At 50.4% G+C, this 22,349-nt stretch overlaps 1 protein-coding gene across 3 annotated transcripts in view; it reads left to right on the top strand.

Moving 5' to 3' along the window:
- Window positions 1–22,349, top strand: part of TMEM63C (transmembrane protein 63C) — a 76,722-nt gene that overhangs the window by 13,548 nt on the left and 40,825 nt on the right. For all 3 annotated transcript variants that reach the window (XM_025295154.3, XM_025295155.3, XM_025295152.3), the window contains exon 2: window positions 4,396–4,538. The gene's annotated coding sequence lies outside the window, so the exon portion shown is untranslated. The remainder of the gene's footprint in view (window positions 1–4,395; window positions 4,539–22,349) is intronic.

Genomic DNA, 22,349 nt, shown 5'->3' with positions numbered 1-22,349 from the left:
CTGCAAAGAATATAATCAGTCTGATTTTGGTGTTGACCATCTGGTGATGTCCATGTATAGAGTCTTCTCTTGTGTTGTTGGAAGAGGGTGTTTGTTATGACCAGTGCATTTTCTTGGCAAAACTCTATTAGTCTTTGATCTGCTTCATTCCGTATTCCAAGGCCAAATTTGCCTGTTACTCCAGGTGTTTCTTGACTTCCTACTTTTGCATTCCAGTCCGCTATAATGAAAAGGACATCTTTTTTGGGTGTTAGTTCTAAAAGGTCTTGTAGGTCTTCATAGAACCGTTCAACTTCAGCTTCTTCAGTGTTACTGGTTGGGGCATAGACTTGAATTACTGTGATATTGAATAGTGTTGAATATTTCCAAGTCCTCTGTTTCCTTATTGATCTTCTGTCTGATTGTTCTACTCACTAGCGGAAGAGGTTCATTGAAATCTCCTCCTCTTATTGCGTTACTGTTTCTTTTTTCCATTCTGTTCATGTTTGCTTCCCATATATTTGGGTGCTGTGCTGTTAAGTGCATATATATTTACAATTGTTATTTCTTCCTGGGGAATTGACTTTTATCATTGTGTAATATCCTTCTTTGTCTCTTGTGACAGATTTTTACCTAAAGTCTATTTTATCTGATGTAAATGTGGCCACCCTGCTCTCTTTTGCTTACCATTTGCATGGAATATCTTTTCTATCTTTTCACTTGCAAGCCGTGTATGTCTTTACAGCAAAGGTTAGTTTCCTGTAGAGAGCATATAGTTTCATCTTTCTACATCCTTTTGCTCAAATGGTTCGTTGAACTCTCACAGTAACCCTATGCAGATGTTGCTACTGTTGTCCTTAATGTTTCCTAAAGTTAGAAACATTTATTTATTTAGAATTACAATGAAGTCATATCAAATAATGTGTCAGAAAGCTGACAAGTATCACACATATCCAAAAATCCATAGAAATAATATAGCATTTTTCTTAGTGAACTGCCTGAAAAATTACACATTTCCCTGTATTTTCCCCTACGTAATTTAGTTAACCTCACTTTTACATGAGGAAACTGAGGCTCATGAAGCTTTAGGCAACCTCTCCTAGATCCAGTGAAGGTGGAATTTGAATCAATATTTGATTCTTTGTTATCCATCCTGCTGCTGCTTCTGCTAAGTCGCTTCAGTCGTGTCCGACTCTGTGAGATCCCATAGACGGCAGCCCACCAGGCTCCCCCATCCCTGGGATTCTCCAGGCAAGAACACTGGAGTGGGTTGCCATTTCCTTCTCCAATGCATGAAAGTGAAAAGTGAAAGTGAAGTCGCTCAGTCGTATCCGACTCTTAGCGACCCCATGGACTGCAGCCTACCAGGCTCCCCCGTCCATGGGATTTTCCAGGCAAGAGTACTGGAGTGGGGTGCCATTGCCTTCTCCGGTTATCCATCCTAATATAGTTAAATTGATATTTTGAATCTGGAAGAGGGAGGGTGAGTGGGGGGAGAAAATGAATTATTCAAACATGACTTTGAGATAACCAGCGCCTTGGGGAAAGAAATAAAGCTGGGCCCACCACACTCCTAACACCAAAATAAAATCTAGAAAGAAAATTTTAAAGAAGGAAAGAGCAAAAGAATGATTAAAAAGAAAAAGAACCCTAACAATACCAGTGGGAAACATGAGCATATATTTTTAGGATCCTCTAGTAGAAAATATTTTGGGCTATAGAAATATCTGAAATTTCTGTAAGCAGTGATGCCATAAATAGAGTAAAAAAAAAAAATAGACAAATGACAATTTGTAATGCACATAACAAGAAGTTAATTGTCTTAGTTTAGAAAAAAATCTCTTAAAAATCAGTGAGTTAATTTAGAAAGAACATAGTTCACAGAAAAATAAATGCAAAGGCCACCAATCAACGTGAAAGCAATGCCTGCCTTTTCTGATATTAAAAGAATTACACACTGAAACAAGATGTCATTTTCAACTCACGTTTTGGCAAAGCTTAAAAATTTGATGGCTGGGCAGTGCAGACTGGTTCATCTTCTTTGAAGGACAATCTGGCAAGACCTGAATTTTAAATCCACCTAAGCTTCAACTCAACATTCAGAAAACGAAGATCATGGCATCTGGTCCCATCATTTCATGGGAAATAGATGGGGAAACAGTGGAAACAGTGTCAGACTGTATTTTTCTGGGCTCCAAAATCACTGCAGATGGTGACTGCACCCATGAAATTAAAAGACGCTTACTCTTTGGAAGAAAAGTTATGACCAACCTAGATAGCATATTGAAAAGCAGAGACATTACTTTGCCAACAAAGGTCCGTCTAGTCAAGGCTATGGTTTTTCCTGTGGTCATATATGGATGTGAGAGTTGGACTGTGAAGAAAGCTGAGCGCCGGAGAATTGATGCTTTTGAACTGTGGTGTTGGAGAAGACTCTTGAGAGTCCCTTGGACTGCAAGGAGATCCAACCAGTCCATTCTGAAGGAGATCAGCCCTGGGATTTCTTTGGAAGAAAAGATGCTAAAGCTGAAACTCCGATACTTTGGCCACCTCATGCGAACAGTTGACCCATTGGAAAAGACTCTGATGCTGGGAGGGATTGGGGGCAGGAGGAGAAGGGGACGACAGAGGATGAGATGGCTGGATGGCATCACTGACTTGATGGACATGAGTCTGGGTGAACTCCGGGAGTTGTTGATGGACAGGGAGGCCTGGTGTGCTGTGATTCATGGGGTCGCAAAGAGTTGGACATGACTAAGCGACTGAACTGAACTGAACCTTCAACTCCTTACAGCCCATTCCAGTATTCTTGCCTGGAGAATCCCATGGATGGAGAAGCCTGGTAGGCTACAGTCCTCGGGGTCACAAAGAGTCGGACACGACGGAGTGACTTAACTTTCACTTTCACTTTCAACCTTCAACTCCTTGCCCCTGGGGATTTATCCTACAGCTAACCTCACATGTACACACAAACATATATCATCAAAGATGTTCGCTACAGCTGTGTCTGTGCAGCAAAAACATAGAAGCAAACTAAACCTCTGCCAACAGGGATAGATTCGTGTAAATCGTGGTGCGTCCTTCAGTGGGAGGTTACGACAGCTACAGGAGTGAAAGATCTGTCTCCTGGTATGCAGAGATGTGTGATGTGTAATAACTAAGAAACAAAGATAGAGTACTGGGAATATGGTCCCAGTTGGGTTTAAAATAAAGATGTAGGCATATATATATATATATATATATATATATATATATATATATATTTGTCAGTATTAATGGGAAAATTCGTGAAGAAAATGTTTATTTTGGGGAATGGAACAGAGGTCTGGGATAGCAGGGAGACTTTTCATTCTGTATTACTTTGAATGGTTTGATTTCTTTCCCCTTACATAAGTATGTTATTTTCAGAATTCAAAAAGTGAATTTAAAGAAAAAAACCAATGATACAGGGAGAATACTATTTAAAATGCTTCCATGAACTTCCTTTTAAAATTCATTTCTCAGTGGGTTCACCTTTTTTTTTAAAACTGATCATTTTATACCGATAATTTTACACCTGGAAGGGCCCAAGAGATCATCTCTAACCTGCATTTTTGTCCACAAGAAAAAGAGACCCAGAGAGGGTTTCAGCAAGTTGCCCAGGGCCCCTGGCTGGTTGGCTGCAGAGACTGGGCTCCTATGATGCTGCTTTTAGGAAAGGGACCAACGACCCCCTCACGCAGATGATCAAAGCGTCATCCTTGGACTTGTCAACCCTTTCCCAGCACACATAGTCCAGTGAGTCCTAGTTCTTTGGCATCCATGTGGGGAACCTGCTAAAATGCACATTTCCAGGCACCTTCCTGGAGATTCTGATTCAACAGGCTAGGATAGGGCCCTTAAACCTGCAGTTTAGCAGGACCCCACCCCAGGTGATTCTGATTGTACTCAGAGTCACCTGGTGGTTACGGGCCCCTCTGGTCTCCCCAGCTCAGCCCTGCAGGCAGTGTGTCTGTGTGTCTACATTGAAGCTCACACCCCACTGAGAGAAAGTGGGATGCTCTACCTCACCAGGGGCAAGTAGCAGCCACAGATGCCAGGACTCCCAGTTTAGTGTTGTTCATGGTCCTCTGGCTTCCTCCCGGCTTCTGTTGATCTTGGATGAAGGATGGCTCCCTGGGTTACCTACCCCAGGGCTGGGCATCTGGATGTGGAGTAGAGGGGCAGACCGGGGCTTATGGCTGCATATATGGGGTGCCCCTCACCCCATCAGAGTTCCCATGAGGCAGACCTGGCGGGGCGGTGCTGACAAGCTTGGTGGACCTGGGAGGGCCTGGCCTGCTTGGGCTGGGGGAGGAGCCTCGGGGAGGAGCCTCAGGGAGGACGAGGATCCATGCCCACCTGCACTGAGAGCACTTCTTTGTCCCGATGCCACAGAGCCTTGGAGGAGCCTGCTTTGTGGTCTGGAATTAAGCGGAGACGCAGCCGGGACCCTTGGAAGCACCTGGGGATCGATTAAGAGGAGGGTGAGCCGGTGACAGCTCATCTCGGGAGCCCCCTGACCTCACCTGCTGCTGCAGGTAAGCGCTGTCGCTCTCATCCCACCCAGCAGGGCTCAGTCCCTACTGCCAGCTCCTTCCTCAAGCTCTCTGCTCATCGCTTGAGCAAAGGCCCTTTCCAGCCCTCCCACACCCACAACCTAACAGGAGAGGCCAGGAGGACAGTGCCCCAGGTGACCCTGGCTCCCGAGACCCGGGAAGGGGGCCAGAGGCTGTGTGGCTCTGGCTAGGATGCCCCCAGGCTGAACTGCCAGCAGGGTCCCAAGCGGCTCTTGCCCAGCTGACCCCAGTGTGGGGACAGGCTAGACCCAGTCAGACACAGCTCTTCTGAGTGCTCACTGCCTCTTGATAATTTTTCCTTGGGAGAAGATTAAGACAGATGGTATCTTCACAGACTGTTGGAGCTGTAAGGACTCTTGATATACTCCAACCTCAATTTCTTTTAACTTCTTAAGCCTTGCTTGTATCAATAGTGTCGTTTAAAATGTAGCCGATCATCTCAGAGGCATCAAGTGTAAATCACGTCAAAACAGCACAGGAAGCCCTGGGTCTCAGGCAGCCCTTCCTGTGTGCAGCTGCCTCCCCTCTACCTGGCCAGAGCCAGCCCGTGCCCTACATCCTTCCCTCTCCTTCCATCTACCTGGTGACTCCCAGAAATTCATCCTCTTCTGTGAAAGGAGCACTGGTGATGATCACACATCCAAAACTAGAAGGCATTAAAACCAGGTTCAGCACCAAAGTGAGGCTTTCTCCTCCATTTAAGTAAATAAAAGTGTTAGTCCCTGAGTCATGTCCAACTCTTTGCATCCCCGTGGACTGTAGCTCACCAGGCTCCTCTGTCCATGGAATGCTCCAGGCAAGAATCTGGGAACAGGTTGCCATTTCCTTCCCCAGAGGACCTTCCTGACCCAGGGATCAAATCCAGTTTGCCTACATGGCAGGCAGATTCTTTACCGTCTGCGCCACCATTTAAGTAAATAAGGTAATACATAAAACCAGGAAAGGACTGGATAGACAAGAGAGGTTATAACTGTGATATTATTTCTCTGTGGGAGAGTCTCTAAAATCTCTTTTCCGTGAAAGAAGTTATCCTGTCTGGGCTGTTGTCCAAGAACATTGTGATTGTCGCTGTTATCAATAACAGTGATCTTCGCTACAGTTCTTTTCCATGCAGATCAAAGTGCCTGATGTTCACATTCTCCCTTATGATTTCCTGGTCTGGCCACGTGAGAGCTCTCCAAGGCAAGGAGTCTTAACCGCAGGCAGTGTTTCACTTCCCTCCCTCCGGCCCTGCCCACAGCCCAGCCTAGACCACTGCAAGAGGCAGCAACAAATACTCGTAAGGAAGGCAGGCTTGGGAGGTAGGTGGGTTCAGTGCCCAACGCCACCACCTACAAGGCTGATAAGATCACTATACATCAGTCTTCCCATCTGTAAAATGGGAACAACCATGTACCCTAGGGTTACTAAGAAGATTAAAGTTAGTATTTGTAAAGCTTGAAACAATCTCAAGTTCTCAGTAAGTGCTCAACACATTAGCTGGAATCATTACAGAGGCCGGTTCTCCCCCAGCCACACTTTGCTGCTGCCTGATTCACCTCTTAATCCACTCACCTGCTCTAGAATCATCCACGGTTCCCCATGGTCTATTTAGTGACTATGCTCTACTCTGTCCTTTAGAGCCTCAAAGGCAGAAAGCCTCTCTTTTCCTTGCACATAAGGACTCAGTGATGTTTACCGAGAGGGAGGGTTTCTCCCCTCAAGGTGGGTTAACTGTGTTCCTAGGCTGGGAATGCACAGCTGGGGGGTTGAGCCAAGCTCTTCCACCTCCCCAGTGACGGCCCAGCTGTGAGCAGCCCTGGATGTTGGGCATTGGATCTGCACACAGGGGTAGGTTTGGTGTCCCTGGTGTCCGCTGGGCCGCCAAGGCAGGGAGCCCTGTCCTCGACTTCAGCTCTTGTGGTGCACACAGAAGTGAGGATCGGACGCCTAGCCACCGGCCAGAGCAGGCAGTGCCCGCAGCTCATCACTGTCCGGTGAGCTCAGGTCGGGTGGCAGATGTGACATCATTGTCCTCCTTCATCATTGGGAAGTGGCCAAAACCTCAGCTCTTGATAGCTCAGGTGGGAAGCCTAAGGCCAGCAGAGACCTCCGTAATCTGATGATGCCTTGGACAGAGAACTCAGCAAGCCCCTCTCGCTGCATCTCAGCTGCTTCTCTTGCAGAAGAGAGCCTGTGTGCCATAGAGGAGCAAGCACTGGCTTGGAGGAGGACAGACCTGTGTTCAAACTGGGGCTCCCTCAGCTGGTGGGAAGGACTCGACCTTATCAGTTAGCCTCTCTGAGCCTCTATTTTCCCATCTGTAGAATGGGAAGATAATACCCATTCCATAGGGTTAATGGGAGGCCCAAATGGAACAAAATGCATAGAGCTCCTCTACAGTGCATGCTGGGGTGGGCGCTCATTAGTAACTGCAAAATAATTTGCAGTTATTCCGATGAGCCCATCAGAGTTCTTCCAGGCTGTTGGGTGGGGCTGCCTCAGGCCTGCGAGCCTCTTGCTTCCCTCGACTGAAATTTTCCTTGCTTGGCCCCTACTCCAAGATGAAGGGAAGTGTTTTTGGCAGAGGAAGGGAGAAGGAGCCATCCAAATCTTCCCAGATTTATGGCAAGGGTGAGAGGCACAGCAGGGAAGAAGCAGAATTCTGTCTGATTTTCTCAGATTTTTCCGCTTGAGTGCTGCCAAGCTCAGGAAGCCAGGAGCAAAGTGACAGGGAGGAGACAGAGCAGACGCTGGTTCATGCAGGGTGGAATTTTTCTCTTGATTCATTCCACACACGGATGGATTTGTTGGGATTCCAGGCACTATGCTAAGCACTGGAATATTGAGCAGCAAGTAAAACAGACATTGACCCTTTCCTCATGGGGCCTTCATTCCAATGAGGGTGGAGCAGATGATAAACAGCATAAACCACGGATGAAGGATGTTAGAAGGCAGTGAATGTGACGGAAACACAGAGAAGGAAAAGGGGGAGTGCCAGAATTGGTAAATAAGATCATCAGTACGGTTGAGTTCAGTTCAGTTGCTCAGTCGTGTCCGACTCTTTGCGACTCCATGGACTGCAGCACGCCAGGCCTCCCTGTCCATCACCAACTCCCAGAGTTTACTCAAACTCATGTCCATCAAGTCACTGATGCCATCCAACCATCTCATGCTCTGTCGCCCCCTTCTCCTCTCTCCTTCAATCTTTCCCAGCATCAGGGTCTTTTCAAAGAACTTGGTTCTTTGCATCAGGTGGCCAAAGTATTGGAGTTTCAGCTTCAGCAACAGTCCTTCCAGTGAATATTCAGTACTGATTTCCTTTAGGATGGACTGGTTGGATCATCAGGACAGGCCTCACCAAAACAGTGACATTTGAGACACCAGTTGTCTGCTCCCCTTGGGACCCTCTGAGAAGTCAGTGGACTCAGAATCAGGGCCAGGTGCCTTTCAGGAGGTACTAGCATAGGAGCACAATCTAGACTCCCTTCCAGTCTCAGCCCAGATAATGCCATGCTCTTCCTCTGGCACCTTCAACAGCTCCCTGCTGGCTTCAGTATTACGTGCAAATCATTCAGCCTGAAATTCAGGACCTCATGGTCCCCCACCTGCCTGTTATCATACCAGATTCTTCTCACCCAGCCTCTGCAGTCAAGTCAATCTAACCTGCCATTTCTGGAATATTCCACTCTATTCTTCCTTTCTCTTCTCATTTGCCCCCTTTGCCCAAACAGAAGACTGCCCCCACTGTCTTCTGCCAGCCGAGAGACCCCACGTGTCCCTGTCAGAAGCCTTCCCTGACCCCCTGAGGCTCTGGTCTCTCAGCCTTTTCACCTTGGCTTGTATCTTTCTCATTGCATGGCCCTTACTCTGCCTTGAATGTGGGCCTTGGTTGAACTTTCTGATCTCTCCCCTGCCAGGCAGAGTCTGTGGTTCTTTCACCTCCATTAGGTGGAGGGCTCAGTGAACAACTGGCTGGGTGGAGGGTGCCCAAACTCAAAGGCCCCCAGCAACACTGAGACAAGCCCAGGGGAGCCTTTGCCCGCTCAGAGAAAGAAGGCAGAAATGGGAGGCCAGCAGGAAAGGAGAAAAGGAACTAACAGCATGGATGAGATTTGCTGGAGAAGTCATGAAAGAGGAGAGAGAGAAATCTCCACCATATGTCTTCCAGTCAGACAGACTGTCACAAAGACACAAGGTTAGGTGTCTTCCCCAGAAGAAAATCTCTCTTCTCCCTTGAGTGTCCCAGGCCAGTGCTCTTCTTGCGTCTGATTAGAACACCTCTTGCTGCAGCTGAACCTCATACCCTCTGGTTCCATCCTCTGCATTCAGGTCCCTATATGAGTACTCATTCAGCCTGGCTCAGAGTGGCCTTCCTTACCCTCCCTGCCAAGAGGTGAGAGCAAGGTTGTAACAAGGCTGGCCAGAGACCCCTATAACCACCCAGAGGCTGCCTGGGGGCCAGGGACTGAGGGGCCACCCTAAGTCATGGAGGTTGTGCCGGCCAGTCACCCCTCAGCCTCTCTTCGGGGCTAAGCTTCATCACAAGCAGATCTGTAAATAGAGTGCCCCCGCCCTGTAGCCCTGTGGTTCTCGGGCCCCTGTGTCCCTGCTCTGGCCCCAGGCCACGGGAAACCATGTGCGCCAGACCCACAGCCTCTGCCATCTGGCTCCCCGCTTAGCTGGAGCAGCTGTGCTCACGGAGCACCTTCCTTCTGCCTCTCTCCAGATCCCCGCTGTCCCTCCCTGATGCTGCCCAAGGGAGTGGTTTCCAGCTGGGGGGAAGCCTCTGTGCCTGCCTCCCTCTCCACATGGGTGCACACGCAGTCCCCTCCTGGAATGCCCCGCCCTGGCCTCCACACCACAACTCGTCTTCAGGTCAGGATCCATCCCCACATAGGCTCAAGGTTAGGAATGTGGCTACCGGAAGCGGGCTGGGCTCAAATCTCCCTTCAGCAACAATTAGTTCAGTTCAGTTCAGTCGCTCAGTCATGTCTGACTCTTTGCGACCCCATGAATAGCAGCATGCCAGGCCTCCCTGTCCATCACCAACTCCCGGAGTTCACTCAGACTCACGTCCATTGAGTCAGTGATGCCATCCAGCCATCTCATCCTCTGTCGTCCCCTTCTCCTCCTGCCCCCAATCCCTCCCAGCATCAGAGTCTTTTCCAATGAGTCAACTCTTCTCATGAGGTGGCCAAAGTATTGGAGTTTCAGCTTTAGCATCAGTCCTTCCAAAGAAATCCCAGCAACAATAGTTCCCTCTTATTGTGAGTCTTGAAAGAGTGCATGTTTGCAAAGTCTCAGCACAGTGCCTGGCAGTGAGCCTTCAATTAATGTGACTACGGTCGGTAGTTCCTCTCTTAAGAGCTAACTTTGGCTGACACCTCCCACAGGCAGCCTTCCCGGGTTGCTCCAGGCTCAGCCAAAGGCTCCTCCTCAGTGCTCCCAGAATCCCTTCAGCGGGCCTCTGGAGTTCACTTAGGCAGAGCTGTCCTGGTTTCTCTGGTGGATCTGTGTACCCACTGGAATCTTGTGCCTAGACTGTCAGTATCTTGAGTGCAGGGAACAGGGCCCATTATTTTACTGAATAAATGATTTCACGAGTGGGTGGGTGACTGTGAGAGACAGACCATGGAATAGAATTGAGCCCGCCAGCCCTGACTTTTCCAGGGGCCTGTCCTAAAAGATGTGGATGCCTGCTGCAAGGCCTGGGGGAGATGGAGGAGGAACCCCATCCCATATTGTATGCGCTAACGCGGTGATTCTCAAAGCAAGATCCCAGTCCAGCAGTGTCGGCATCACCCGAGATCTTATTCGAGATGCAGACCCTCAGGCCCCACCCCGCACCTGCTGCATCAGACCCTCTGCCGTGGGGCCCAGCCATCTGCCGTGTAACAAGCCCTCTGGGTGACACGGGTTTACCAAAGTTTGAGGACCACTGCTCTCATGTTTTAGAGTAACTCAGATTCACGGGAGGGGGTCTCTCTCTCTCAGGGGTCTCTGCTCTTTTGAAGGACTCCAAGAAGGCTGTCAGGCTGGGCGCCCAAGATATGGCTCCTGTAAGACCCACACTCCTAACCTTGAGACCCTTTTACCAACAGAACAGGTGCAATGGAGGGCACCCTCCCAGCAGACCACCCCCTTTCCCAGGCGGCCCTAGACCAGAGGAGGGGCTGTGCCAACCCAGCCTTGTCGTTGGTCCCTCTCCTCTACCCCTGGCCCGCATTTCCCTGAAGGCCAACCTCTGCTGCCGCAGGAGCCCCAGGGCAGGCTTCTGGAAAGTTAGGGCCAAGAGAGACTTTAGAGATCGTTGACTGTATACACATCAGCTCTCAAACATACCAAAGCACATGCATACACACACACACACATAAATGTACACACAAAACTGCACATAAATGAACACACAAACATGCATGTACCCCAAAATACACACAACACCTAAAATTCAAAATGCAGCCATAAGTACTTTCCCAAGCACACACAGACACACACAGACTCCAAACCCACTGATACACACACCTCAGGATACACAGACACAAACGCATAGGCCCACTGTCTTCATCTCCTGGGGCAGCTGTAATGCATGAACCGGGTGACTGACGTTTGCTCTCCTCCTCTCCCTGGAGGCTGTAAGTCCAAAATCAGGCTGCTGGCAGGGCCGTGCTCCCTCTGCAGGCTCACGGGAAGTGCCTTCTTTGCTTCTTCCAGTTTCTGGGGGGTGGATGACCCTGAGTTCCTTTGCTGATTTCTGCTCTGTCTGCACGTGGCTTTCTTCTCTGAGTGTCTCTCCTTTTGGCCTTATTGGAAGAACGCAGCCACTGAATTCCGGGCCCACTGTAATGCAGTATGGCTTCATTTTAACTAATATCTCTGCTTGACGATAAGTCGCTTCAGTTGTGTCCGACTCTTTGCAACACTGTGGACTGTAGCCCACCAGGCTCCTCTGTCCTTGGGATTCTCCAGGCAAGAATACTGGAGTGGGTTGCCATGCCCTCCTCCAGAGGATCTTCCCGACTCAGGGATGGAACCCACACCTCTCAGGTCTCCTGCATTGGCAGGCGGGTTCTTTATCATTAGCGCCACCTGGAAAGCCCCAGTATCTCTGCAGATTCCCTATTTTTAAATAAGGTTGTAATTTTTTTAGGTTGTATTGTTTTACTTGAAGAATAATTGATAACGTTATATTAGTTTCAGTTATACATCATGATCTGATATTTGTATATATTGCAAAATGACCACCATAATAAGTCCAGTTACCTGCCATCACCATACATATTATTCAAATAAAAGCTATATGCTGTGGGAGGTAGAGATGCACTTTGAAGAGATAACCTTCAACCCAGTAGGTCCACACATCCCAAGATACAGAGACTGACCCCCCCACACACACACACCCCTTGCAGATGGGAACTCTGAGTGCCTTGATGTCGGGGCTGCCCGTTCCCCCTCCCCGGGCCCAGCATGGAGTTGCTGCCCCTATGGTAGTACCTGTCACATGGTGCTTGTCATCTTTGTTTGGCCTTTTTTTTTTTTGTTTTTTTTTGGTTTGGTTAGTTATCATCTTAGTACAAAATCCAAACAGTAGAAAGGAGGATATCATGGAAAGTCATCCTTCCTTTCCCTACCTCAACCTCCATCTCATTCCCTTCCTAGGAGGCAGCCCCATCAAGAGTTTCTTGAGTTTCCTTCCTGAGAAAAGTCCAGGCGCGGGCAGGGCACCGGTTCCTCTTTGCTCTGATTGCTCTCGCCTGACCGGGTGTCCACTGGGGGCAGAGCCCCCTGCCGTCCTCCCCACATCCTAGTCCAGTGCCGGACGCAGAGCAAGGCATTCAGTGAAGCCTGGCTCTGTCTGCACAGCAGCGAATCATCAACAGCTGGTTGGCCTGCGTGGGCCAGGGCTCAGCCTCCTGGCTGCAAGATTCTTGGGTCTCTCCGCCTCCCGCCAGCCTGTGACACAGTCCACCACCAGAACCCCTCTGAAGGCAGGGGGAGCTGGGCTTGGACGGCGCCCCGTAGCATCCCGCATGCTCGCTCCTGCTGTCGGGCACCTTCCTCCCCGGGCGGATGCAGATGGACTGGGGCCTTCCTCCGCCATGGCTCCATCCCAGCTGCCCCCCCCACCCCCAGTCCACTGCAGAGGAGCCCATCAGACAAGAGGCTGAGGAGGGAGCCCCACTGCAGGCAGCTTAGCTTGGGGGACGGGGTTCCAGCCGCTGCTGAGCTCAGTCCGGACTTGTTACCACGGAGACGGAAACTGCAGCAATAACTCAGGTTGAATTGAAGCCTGCAGCTTCACCAGGTTGCGGAGGGCGTGGATGTTTCCCCCCAACACTCAGATACCAGATGACGTGTCACCATTCCCCCCCCCCCCCCCCACTAAATCCTGGTGGCTCAGACAGTAAAACGTCTGCTTACAATGCGGGAGACCCGGGTTCAATCCCTGGGTTGGGAAGATCCCCTGGAGAAGAAAATGGCAACCCACTCCAGTACTCTTGCCTGGAAAATCTCATAAACGGAGGAACCTGGCAGGCTACAGTCCACGGGGTCACAAAGAGTCAGACACGACTGAGTGACTTCACTTTCTTTTTCTGACATAAATGGATACCTCAGTCCAAGATTTCATCATTCCCCCGATCCTCTGAATGAGGAGAGCCTGGTGGGGGGCGGGGGTGGACCGAGTGGAGCCTTAGCGCTTCCCGTGAGACTGCAAGCTGCGGAAATGCGAGCCAGCAGCAGCCTTCGCTCATTTGAGGAAGGAGGGGCTTGGGGTAGAGGGTCTGTAAGAGCCCTTCCAGCCAAGATGCTGAGTCTGAGATCACGGGGCCAGATGAGACCCGCCCTAGTTCCGCTGCTGATCATCCCTTTCTTCAACAAATATTTGTAAAGCGCTGTGCTCTACCCAGCACAGCAGAGAAAATAATGAGCAAATACAGCCCCTGGGCTCTGTCATCAAGGAGCTTTCCATCCGCCAAGGGAGACAGCCATTTGCTGTGTCATTCCATGAATAAATATTGGAGGGACTAGGTACCCGGGGGCTTCCCAGGTGGCACAGTGGTTAAGAATCTGTCCGCAATGCAGGAGACACAGGAGATGTGGGTTCGATCCCAGGGTCGGGAAGATCCCCTGGAGGAGTAAATGGCAACCCACTCCAGTATTCTTGCCTGGAGAATTCCATGAACAGAGGAGCCTGGCGGGTTGTAGTCCATGGAGTCCCAAAGAGTCAGACCTGACTGAGCAACTGAGCAGGCATGCATGCACCAGTTACTCACAAGGAAATAATACTTCACTGTACTGAGCCATGGGGGTGTGCTAGGCACTGTTCTGAGTGTTTCATGTGAATTGGTTCATGTAATCCTCACATTCACCTGGTCAGGTAGAGGCTATTAACATCCTCAATTTACAGATAAGGAAACGGAGGCCCCGGGAGGTTAAGACATTTGCCTAAAGACATGGAGCTAGTAAGTAGCAGAGATAGGGTTTGGATCCCAGGAGTCCAGTCTCACTAGGGGCCCACACCTAAGCACCAAGCTCTGTCTGTCTTCCAGGATGCCCTGAAGCATGAGATGTTGGGGCTTGACCTGGACTGGAGCTGTTCGCTAAGGAGGCAGAAATAGACCTGAGATTAACTAGTGGGAGAATGAGTTAACTCAAGGGCGAGGGGGAACACTCCAGGTAGGAGGGCTAGCATATGCAAAGGCAGGAGGGAAGGTGGCATGCTTCAGGCACTGAGGGACAGACAGAGGGGCCAGGGGGTGGAAATGAGGGGAGAGGTGGGTGAGACGGATCTGGAGCCATGGGCAGGCCTTGTTGGCTAAGTCAAGAAGAGCTACAGAGAGCCCTTTCAGAAGATTCCATCATGACCTGCAGGACCACTAAGGCTCACCTGGTCCTAGAAGGGTCCCTGGACACCATCATTTGGGCTCCGCAGCCCTCCCAGTGAGTCCTGTCCCCGGGGCAGCCCTTCTTACAGACTGTATGTTATAATTGCCTCTTAGCCAAGGCCTTTGACACATCCCTTCTAGAGTGTGGCTGGTGGAAGGAGAGGTACATCTCATCCTTCTTAGTGCCACCAGCCTTAGAGAACGCAGGAGAGGGTACATGAAGGGAGGATGAGCTTGCTGAGACCCAGGGAGCCTGGAGGAAGCGAAGCTGAGCTGGCCTGACAGTGGAGCATCCTTTTGTGGGGAGGTTCACGAGGCTTTTCCACAAAGGAGAGGGGTGGAGGGAGCAGAGAAACCCGAAGCCTTTGAGGGACCGGGGCTGCCCAACCACTGGAGCTGAGGCTCCTTCTTGGGAGACGGGGGAGACGAGGGAGACGAGACTGGAGGAGTCCTGGGGCCAAGGGGGCCTCCGCCTGGAGCAGGCCAGGAGCCAAGAGCTCAGATGTCAGAAGGAGCTATGGAAAAATCTCAGGTCTTGGCTTCAGACCCCTGCCTCCATCTGCCTTACCACTGTGGGCTGTGTGACCCTGTGTAGGCTCCTCACCCTCTCTGGGCCTCAGCATCCTCTTGGGCCAGATGGGGACAGTCATTACCCCTGCTGCCACCAGGCTGTTGGGGGTCAGGAGAGATGATGACTGTGAACACACTTCGCCACCTGGAAGAACGTGTGCCCCTGTCAGGTACCGCGGAGACAGTCCAGAGGCCAGGCCCAGCCCAGGAGGCTCCTGTCTCTCCTTTATTCCCTTCCCCATGGGGATCTAGGTTTAGACTGCCCCCAGTCACGCTGCTGGGGCCTTAGTGGTCCTGATCTTCCACTGATTGATCGATGTGGGGTCTTTGAGAAGGGAGGCTGGCCCGCACTTGCTCAGGTGAGAGCTGCCCTGGGCACCACGGAGCCCCGCTCCCTGGTTACTGCACCTGGGTCTTCACCATGCGGCCAGCACCGCAGCTGCCAGAGGAGCTCTTGACCTGGGAAGGGAGGGGCAGCTAATGGCCACCTTGGCCCACATGGTGCCCCTGGCCCAGCCAGGCCCTGTGGATGGAGCAGGGAAGGAGTGGCCTCAGATTCACCTTCACTCTTCTTTCTGAGCAGGCAGCTGGCACAGGAATCCCTGGGTCACCCCAAGGGCCTGGCCCCTGCACCCTCTCCACCCTCTCTGCCCCATTGACAAACTTGAGTGGGAGCTGGTCACGATGAGGCCACTCAAGGTGGTGAAGGAAAAGGATTTGATGCCAAAGGATGAGGAGAAGCTGATTGTATGTTCAGTTCAGTTCAGTTGCTCAATCGTGTCTGACTCTTTGCGGCCCCATGGACCGCAGCACACCAGGCCTCCCTGTCCATCACCAACTCCTGGAGTCCACCCAAACCCATGTCCATCGAGTCGGTGATGCCATCCAACCATCTCATCCTCTCTCATCCCCTTCTCCTCCCTCCTTCAATCTTTCCCAGCATCAGGGTCTTTTCAAAAGAGTCAGCTCTTTGCATCAGGTGGCCAAAGTATTGGAGTTTCAGCTTCAACATCAGTCCTTCCAATGAATATTCAGGACTGATTTCCTTAAGGATGGACTGGTTGGATCTCCTTGCAGTCCAAGGGACTCTCAAGAGTTCTCCAACACCACAGTTCAAAAGCATCAATTCTTCGGCTCTCAGCTTTCTTTATAGTCCAACTCTCACATCCTAGAAATACCAAGGCTGCCTTTTTGAATAGGATTTTTTTCTAATTATAAATAATAATATATGCTTATGTTTAATGGTTTTTCAAATTCAGGAAATACTTTTCAAATGCTAGTAAAAGAAAATAGTCCCACCACCCAGAGATAGCTGGTCTTTTTTCTACAGGTACAAGTTTGGTTTTTTATACCCCGCCCCTGCCTTTCTTTTTGAACTGAAATCATCTAGTTCACCATCATTGTAGCCTGCTGTCTTCACTCCCTACTTTGTGTTTTCAGCACAAGTAGGGCATTGTCCCTCCTTCTCCCGGTGTGTGCCTGTCACCGCCCAGCTCCCAGGGGCAGAGTCTTGATGTCGTTCCCACTGCTGCCTCTCCCCTGCCTCCAGCCCTGTTTGGACACAGTTACGGAGGCTTACTGACTTCTGGGCCGTAGGCAAAAAAGCGTGGGCTCTGGGTGCAGGTGCAGTCTGGGGGGCAAGGGAAGGAAATTTCCCAGCAAGCAGAGGGACTCATGCAGGGTGGGGGAGCACCCAGAGGGAAGGCAGTGAAGGGGGAGCCGGCACACTCAGCTTGCACCTCAGGTCCAAGAGGCTACGGTCTCCCCTGGCTGCACTCCAGCCCCCTCTACCCCGGCAGCCTTTCCTCCTGGTTAGAGGAGAGCCCCTGGGATGTAGTAGAGATCCTGGGTTGGGGAGTGGGGTGCTGCCTTCTTGAAGCCCAGAAATACAGCCTTCCCCAAATGGGCCAGGCAGCTCTCTGCTCACATGGTTCCTTCAGAGGTCATGTGATGCGGTGGAACCAGACCCTTTAGATGTCAATTCTGCCTCTGCCTCTCCTCAGCTGTGTAGCTTTAGGCCCATTGCTTGACCCCTGTGAGCCTCAGTTTCTCTACCTGGAGAATGGGGCTACTGATATCCACCTTTTAGGCTGCCACCTCTGACCTGGCTTGTGAGGCATGCGTGGTGGCCCCATCTGGCCCTCCACAAACATCCGTGTCCTCTCCTCCCCCTCCTTCTGAGGATTTGTCATGGGCTGTGTCCACTTGGGCCTGGAGTTTATCCCTGGGATTCTTTGTCAGCTTTTTCTCTTCTCCACTTAGCTTCTGTCTTTAGCCTCCTAGAAGCTTTGTTCCTATTTCCTGGGATGTTTGCTGGAGTTCACTGCCTTGGGGGTGGCACATGGAAAAATGGTTGGTAAGGGGGCTGGGGAGTCAGCTGCCCTGGGCTCAGGTCCCACTGCTCGCCTGAACTCGGCCATCACTTAACTTCTCTATGCCCAAGATGGGGTAATAATAGTGCCTCCCCATCGTTAGCACAGGAAGCAAAAACCACTCTAAGAACCTTAAGCAAACCTTAAGCAAAGAGAATTTAAACCAGAGAATTACATACTCTGTAATTCTAACGCTAGAACCTGGGTCTTCAAAACAGAGCAGAGCTGATTTAACTGCTTCTGAGCCACAGCCAAGATGGGACTACCGGAGCCATGAATTCTGTGTTCTCTTTCTTGCAAGCCAGGACCTAGGAGCCTCTGCAACCTACCCCAGGGTGTCTTCTCGCCCCTCCTCCCTGGGAGCATTGATCTGGGCATTGATCTGCTACAGAGAACTCCTTCCCCTCCTCAACGTTGTTTGTCAGCAGAACGCAGCAAGGGCAGCAGGCCTTATAAATCTATCTCCAGTGCATATAAATCGATGGAATTCAATCTCTATTTAAAACCCCAGCTGCAAGGGAGTGTTGTAAATGTAGTTTTCAGCTTTCTAGCTTCTGCAATATAGGAAGGTATACTGGAAAGGGGAGGGAATGGGTGCCGAAGGCCATTGACCGTACCCAACAGGCAATCTGATACGTTTGTTGTTAACCCGGTTGATGCATTAAGAGAATTGGCACAGTGCCTGGCACACAGAACTCATTCAGTAGCTGTTTTCTGGCATTATTATTGGGCCAGGAGTATTGTCGAGCACTGCTCACAGGACCCTGGCAGAGAGAAGCAGCCCCAGAAAAGAGTGGCCTGGTATGGTGCTGTCCGTGGTGCTGAGTGCGCTTCTGCTCTTAGCGGGAGAGACCCCAACCCACTCACCCCACGCTGGGGCTGCTGGCTACAGGGATGATGGAGGGGACCATTCAGGAGCTTCTGAATGGAGGCTGACCTTAATCCTAGAAAGAGGATAGCAAAGGCAGCAACCCCATTTGGGGTACTTATAGTTTATAAAAATGTCTCCATGTACTGTCTCCTTTAAGCAATCTTCATAACGACTCTGATATAGGCAGGATAGATGTAATTATGTTCGTTGGTGGTTCAGACAGTAAAGAGTCTGCCTGCAGTGTGGGAGACCTGGGTTCAATCCCTGTGTCAGGAAGATCCCCTGGAGAAGGAAATGGCAACCCACACCAGTATTCTTGCCCAGGAAGAAGTGGCCAGGCCACTGACCTCTGACCCAGGGAGAAATGCAAGAGTTTGGGGATTCAAAGGAAGAGGTGGTGCAGGTCTCTTTAGATTTCTGGTGAACGTTCCACTGACTCAGAACAAGCTGGGAGGGGGGAAGGGAGATCTCCTGAGAGATGAATATAAGGACCAGTCTCATGAGCTGCCCCACAGCAACACAACTTTAGGGACACTAGCTGCAGTCCTTTATCCCCAAACCTCCTCATCCTCATTGCTTATTTAGGGGGAGTCAGAAAACCTTTTAGATCTTCAAGAACCCCTTATCTAGATCAAATAACCCTAGAAATCTTAAGCTGCTGTTTCTCTTTCTTGGCTGCACATAAAAATTGACTGGAGATTCTCATATCTGAAGTCTGGAGTGCAGCGTGAGTCTTCTGGATCTACTTAACACCTACCGGGTAATTCCAGTGTCCACCACCCCAGGCTGAGCATCACTGGTCCATGCCCAAAAGTGTTGAATGGGGAGCCAGAAAACTCAAGTTCTGATCCCAAATCTACCAGCTTCCCTGTGTGTGCATGCTAAGTGGCTTCAGTCGTGTCTGATTCTTTGTGGCCCATCGCCCACCAGGTTTCTCTGTCCGTGGGATTCTCTAGGCAAGAATACTGGAGTGCGTTGCTAGTCCCTTCCCCAGGGGATCTTCCCGACCCAGGGATCGAACCTGTATCTCTTCCTGCATTGGCAGGCGGGTTCTGTACCACTAACGCCATCTGGGAAGCCCAACTTCCCCACCCTTAGGCAAATCTCTTAGCTTGCTGCTGACCCATTTTCTTTATGTGTAATGTTGGGCAAACCATCCTTAGTGAAATCACTCAGTCGTGTCTGACTCTATGCAACCCCAGGGACTGCAGCCCACCAGGCTCCTCCATCCATGGAATTTTCCAGGCAAGAGTAGTGGAGTGGGTCACCATTTCCTTCTCCAGGGGAATCTTCCTGATGGAGGGATCGAACCCGGGTCTCCCACATTGCAGGCAGATGCTTTTACCGTCTGAGCCACCAGGGAAGTCCAACCTTAGCTGTGAAGATATGAGGAGACTCAAGGGCAGTTCAGAACAAGGAAGGACTTACTGACATTTAGGGGAAGAGTCATAGCCAGCTGGCATGGCGGGGAGGGAGAGATGTGAATGGGAACCTTCACTGTAACAGCCACCTCCCCTCCTCCCTGTCCCCCAGAGGAACCCCCCAGCGGTGAGAGTGAACCTGAGCTTTTGTCCTGGAAGGGTGGGGGTGGGGACAGAATCTGAGGGTGGAGGGCAGGGACGGGATATAAGGAAAGACCCAGAGAGGAGGGGAAATGGGACCCGTGCCCAAGGCCAGGAATGCCATGTTGTTTTTTTGTTTTGTTTTTTAAGTTCAGAACCATGGAAAATAGTCTTTCTTGTTATGAACAGAAGGTGTTGAATTATTGAAGAGGCTGAGAAGGCCAGATGGCAGGAGGGTGCAGGGCATGCTCTGTGGCTTCGTGTGCTCTGGTGCGGAAAGGCCTGGGGGACAGGATTGGGCAGCTCCCTATCCACAGCTCCTTCCCCTCGGACACTGCGAGTGGCTGCAGTAATTCTCATCTACAAATCAGTGGCCAAGCCCTGTGGACCAGTTCCTGAGAACTCATGGGGACAGCGGAGCAGAGTCAGCTCAGGCTGCCGGCTGTGTGGGTATTGGCTGCGCCTCTGGGACGCCTGGGATCCTGGCTCCAGCCTGGTCCTCAGAGACCTCCCAACCAAACCCCTCATCTTACAGACAGGAGGCCAGAACAGGGAAGACATGTGCCCACAGGTGGCCTAGAGCCCAGCTCTCCTGGGATCCCTCAGTCCACAGTACCTTCCTCTGCCCCACCCTGAGAGACTGGGAAAGGCTCCATCTCTAGATGAGGGCTTAAGCAAAGTCATTCCCTCCCCTTGACTCCTGCCCAGCTCTGCAGCCCAGCAGAGGCCCAGAGGGCCTGGGGGTATCAGAGCAGAGGGTTATGAACTGCCTGGGTTCAAGGGCCAGGTCTGCCACTTACCAGCATCATGACCTTGGGTGAGTTATTTAACCTCTCTGAGCCTTAACTTTCTATTTCATCTAGGGGTGATTCTAGTATCCTTGGGTACTTCTGAGGATTACATGAGCTGGTATTATTTTCCTATAATAAGTGCTCAATAAATGTTAGCCATTAATAAGACTGGCCCCTTCTAAGGCTTTCTGAATCAGCTAAACTCTGGGATTTGAGCTCAACCACAGAAGACTTGGGGCTTCCCAGGGAGCACTAGTGGTAAAGAACCCGTCTGCCAATGCAGGAGACATAGAGACATGACTTTGATCCCTGGGTCAGGAAGATCCTCTGGAGAAGGGAATGGCAATCCACTCCAGTTTTCTCACCTGGGAAATCCCATGGATAGAGGAGCCTGGCGGGCTACAGTCCATGGGGTCACAAAGAGCTGGACACAACTGAGCGACTGAGCACACACAGAAGACTTGGCCTTGAGATGGCCAGCTCTCCTGGAAGAAACCATGGCAGAAGGTGCTGGCCTGGCTAGTTGGGACAGTAGGAGCTGAAAGCAGGCCAGGTCTAGAAGCCTAGAATGGGCAAGAGGAGTTATAAAGACAAAGCCAGTTCAACTCTGCTGAGGCCTCGGACTGCTGAGCCTCCAGCTGGTGCCACCGGAGACTCAACTCAGTTCAGTTGCTCAGTTGTGTCCGACACTTTGTGACCCCATGGACCTCAGCACACCAGGCTTTCCTGTCCATCACCAACTCCTAGAGTTTACTCAAACTCATGTCCTTTGCATCGGTCTTGCCATCCAACCATCTCATCCTCTGTTGTCTCCTTCTCCTCCCGCCTTCAATCTTTCCCAGCATTTCAAATGAGTCAGCTCTTCGCCATCAGGTGGCCAGAATATTGGAGTTTCAACTTCAGCGTCAGTCCTTCCAATGACTATTCAGGACTGATTTCCTTCAGGATGGACTGGTTGGATCTCTTTGCAGTCCAAGGGACTTTCAAGAGTCTTCTCCAACACCACAGTTCAAAAGCTTCACTTCTTCAGCGCTCAGCTTTCTTTATAGTCCAACTCTCACATCCATACATGACTTTGGAAAAACCATAGCTTTGACTAGATGGGCCTTTGTAGGCAAAGTAATGTCTCTGATTTTTAATATGCTGTCTAGGTTGATCATAGCTTTTCTTCCAAGGAGCAAGCATCTTGTAATTTCATGACTGCAGTCACATCTGCATTGATTTTGGAGCCCCCCAAAATAAAGTCTCTCACTGTTTCCACTGTTTCCCCATCTATTTGCCATGAAGTGATGGAATTGGATGCCATGATCTTAGTTTTCTGAATGTTGAATTTTAAAAGCCAACTTTTTCACTCTCCTCTTTCACCTTCATCAAGAGGCTCTTTAGTTCCTCTTTGCTTTCTGCCATAAAGGTGGTGTCATCTGCATATCTGAGGTTATTGATATTTCTCCCAGCAATCTGATCCCAGCTTGTGCTTCATCCAGCTTGGCATTTCGCATGATGTACTCTGCATATAAGTTAAATAAGCAGGGTCACAACATACAGCCTTGACGTACTCCTTTCCCAATTTGGAACCAGTCCATTGTTCCACGTCTGGTTCTAACTGTTGCTTCTTGACTTGCATACAGATTTCTCAGGAGGCAGGTAAGGTGGTCTCATGTTTCCATCTCTTGAAGAATTTTCCAGTTTGTTGTGATCTACACAGTCAAAGGCTTTGGCGTAGTCAATAAAGCTAGAAGT

Source organism: Bubalus bubalis, chromosome 11, assembly GCF_019923935.1.
Source record: "Bubalus bubalis isolate 160015118507 breed Murrah chromosome 11, NDDB_SH_1, whole genome shotgun sequence".
Lineage (NCBI taxonomy): Eukaryota > Metazoa > Chordata > Mammalia > Artiodactyla > Bovidae > Bubalus > Bubalus bubalis.
This window is presented reverse-complemented; position numbering and strand designations above follow the sequence as displayed.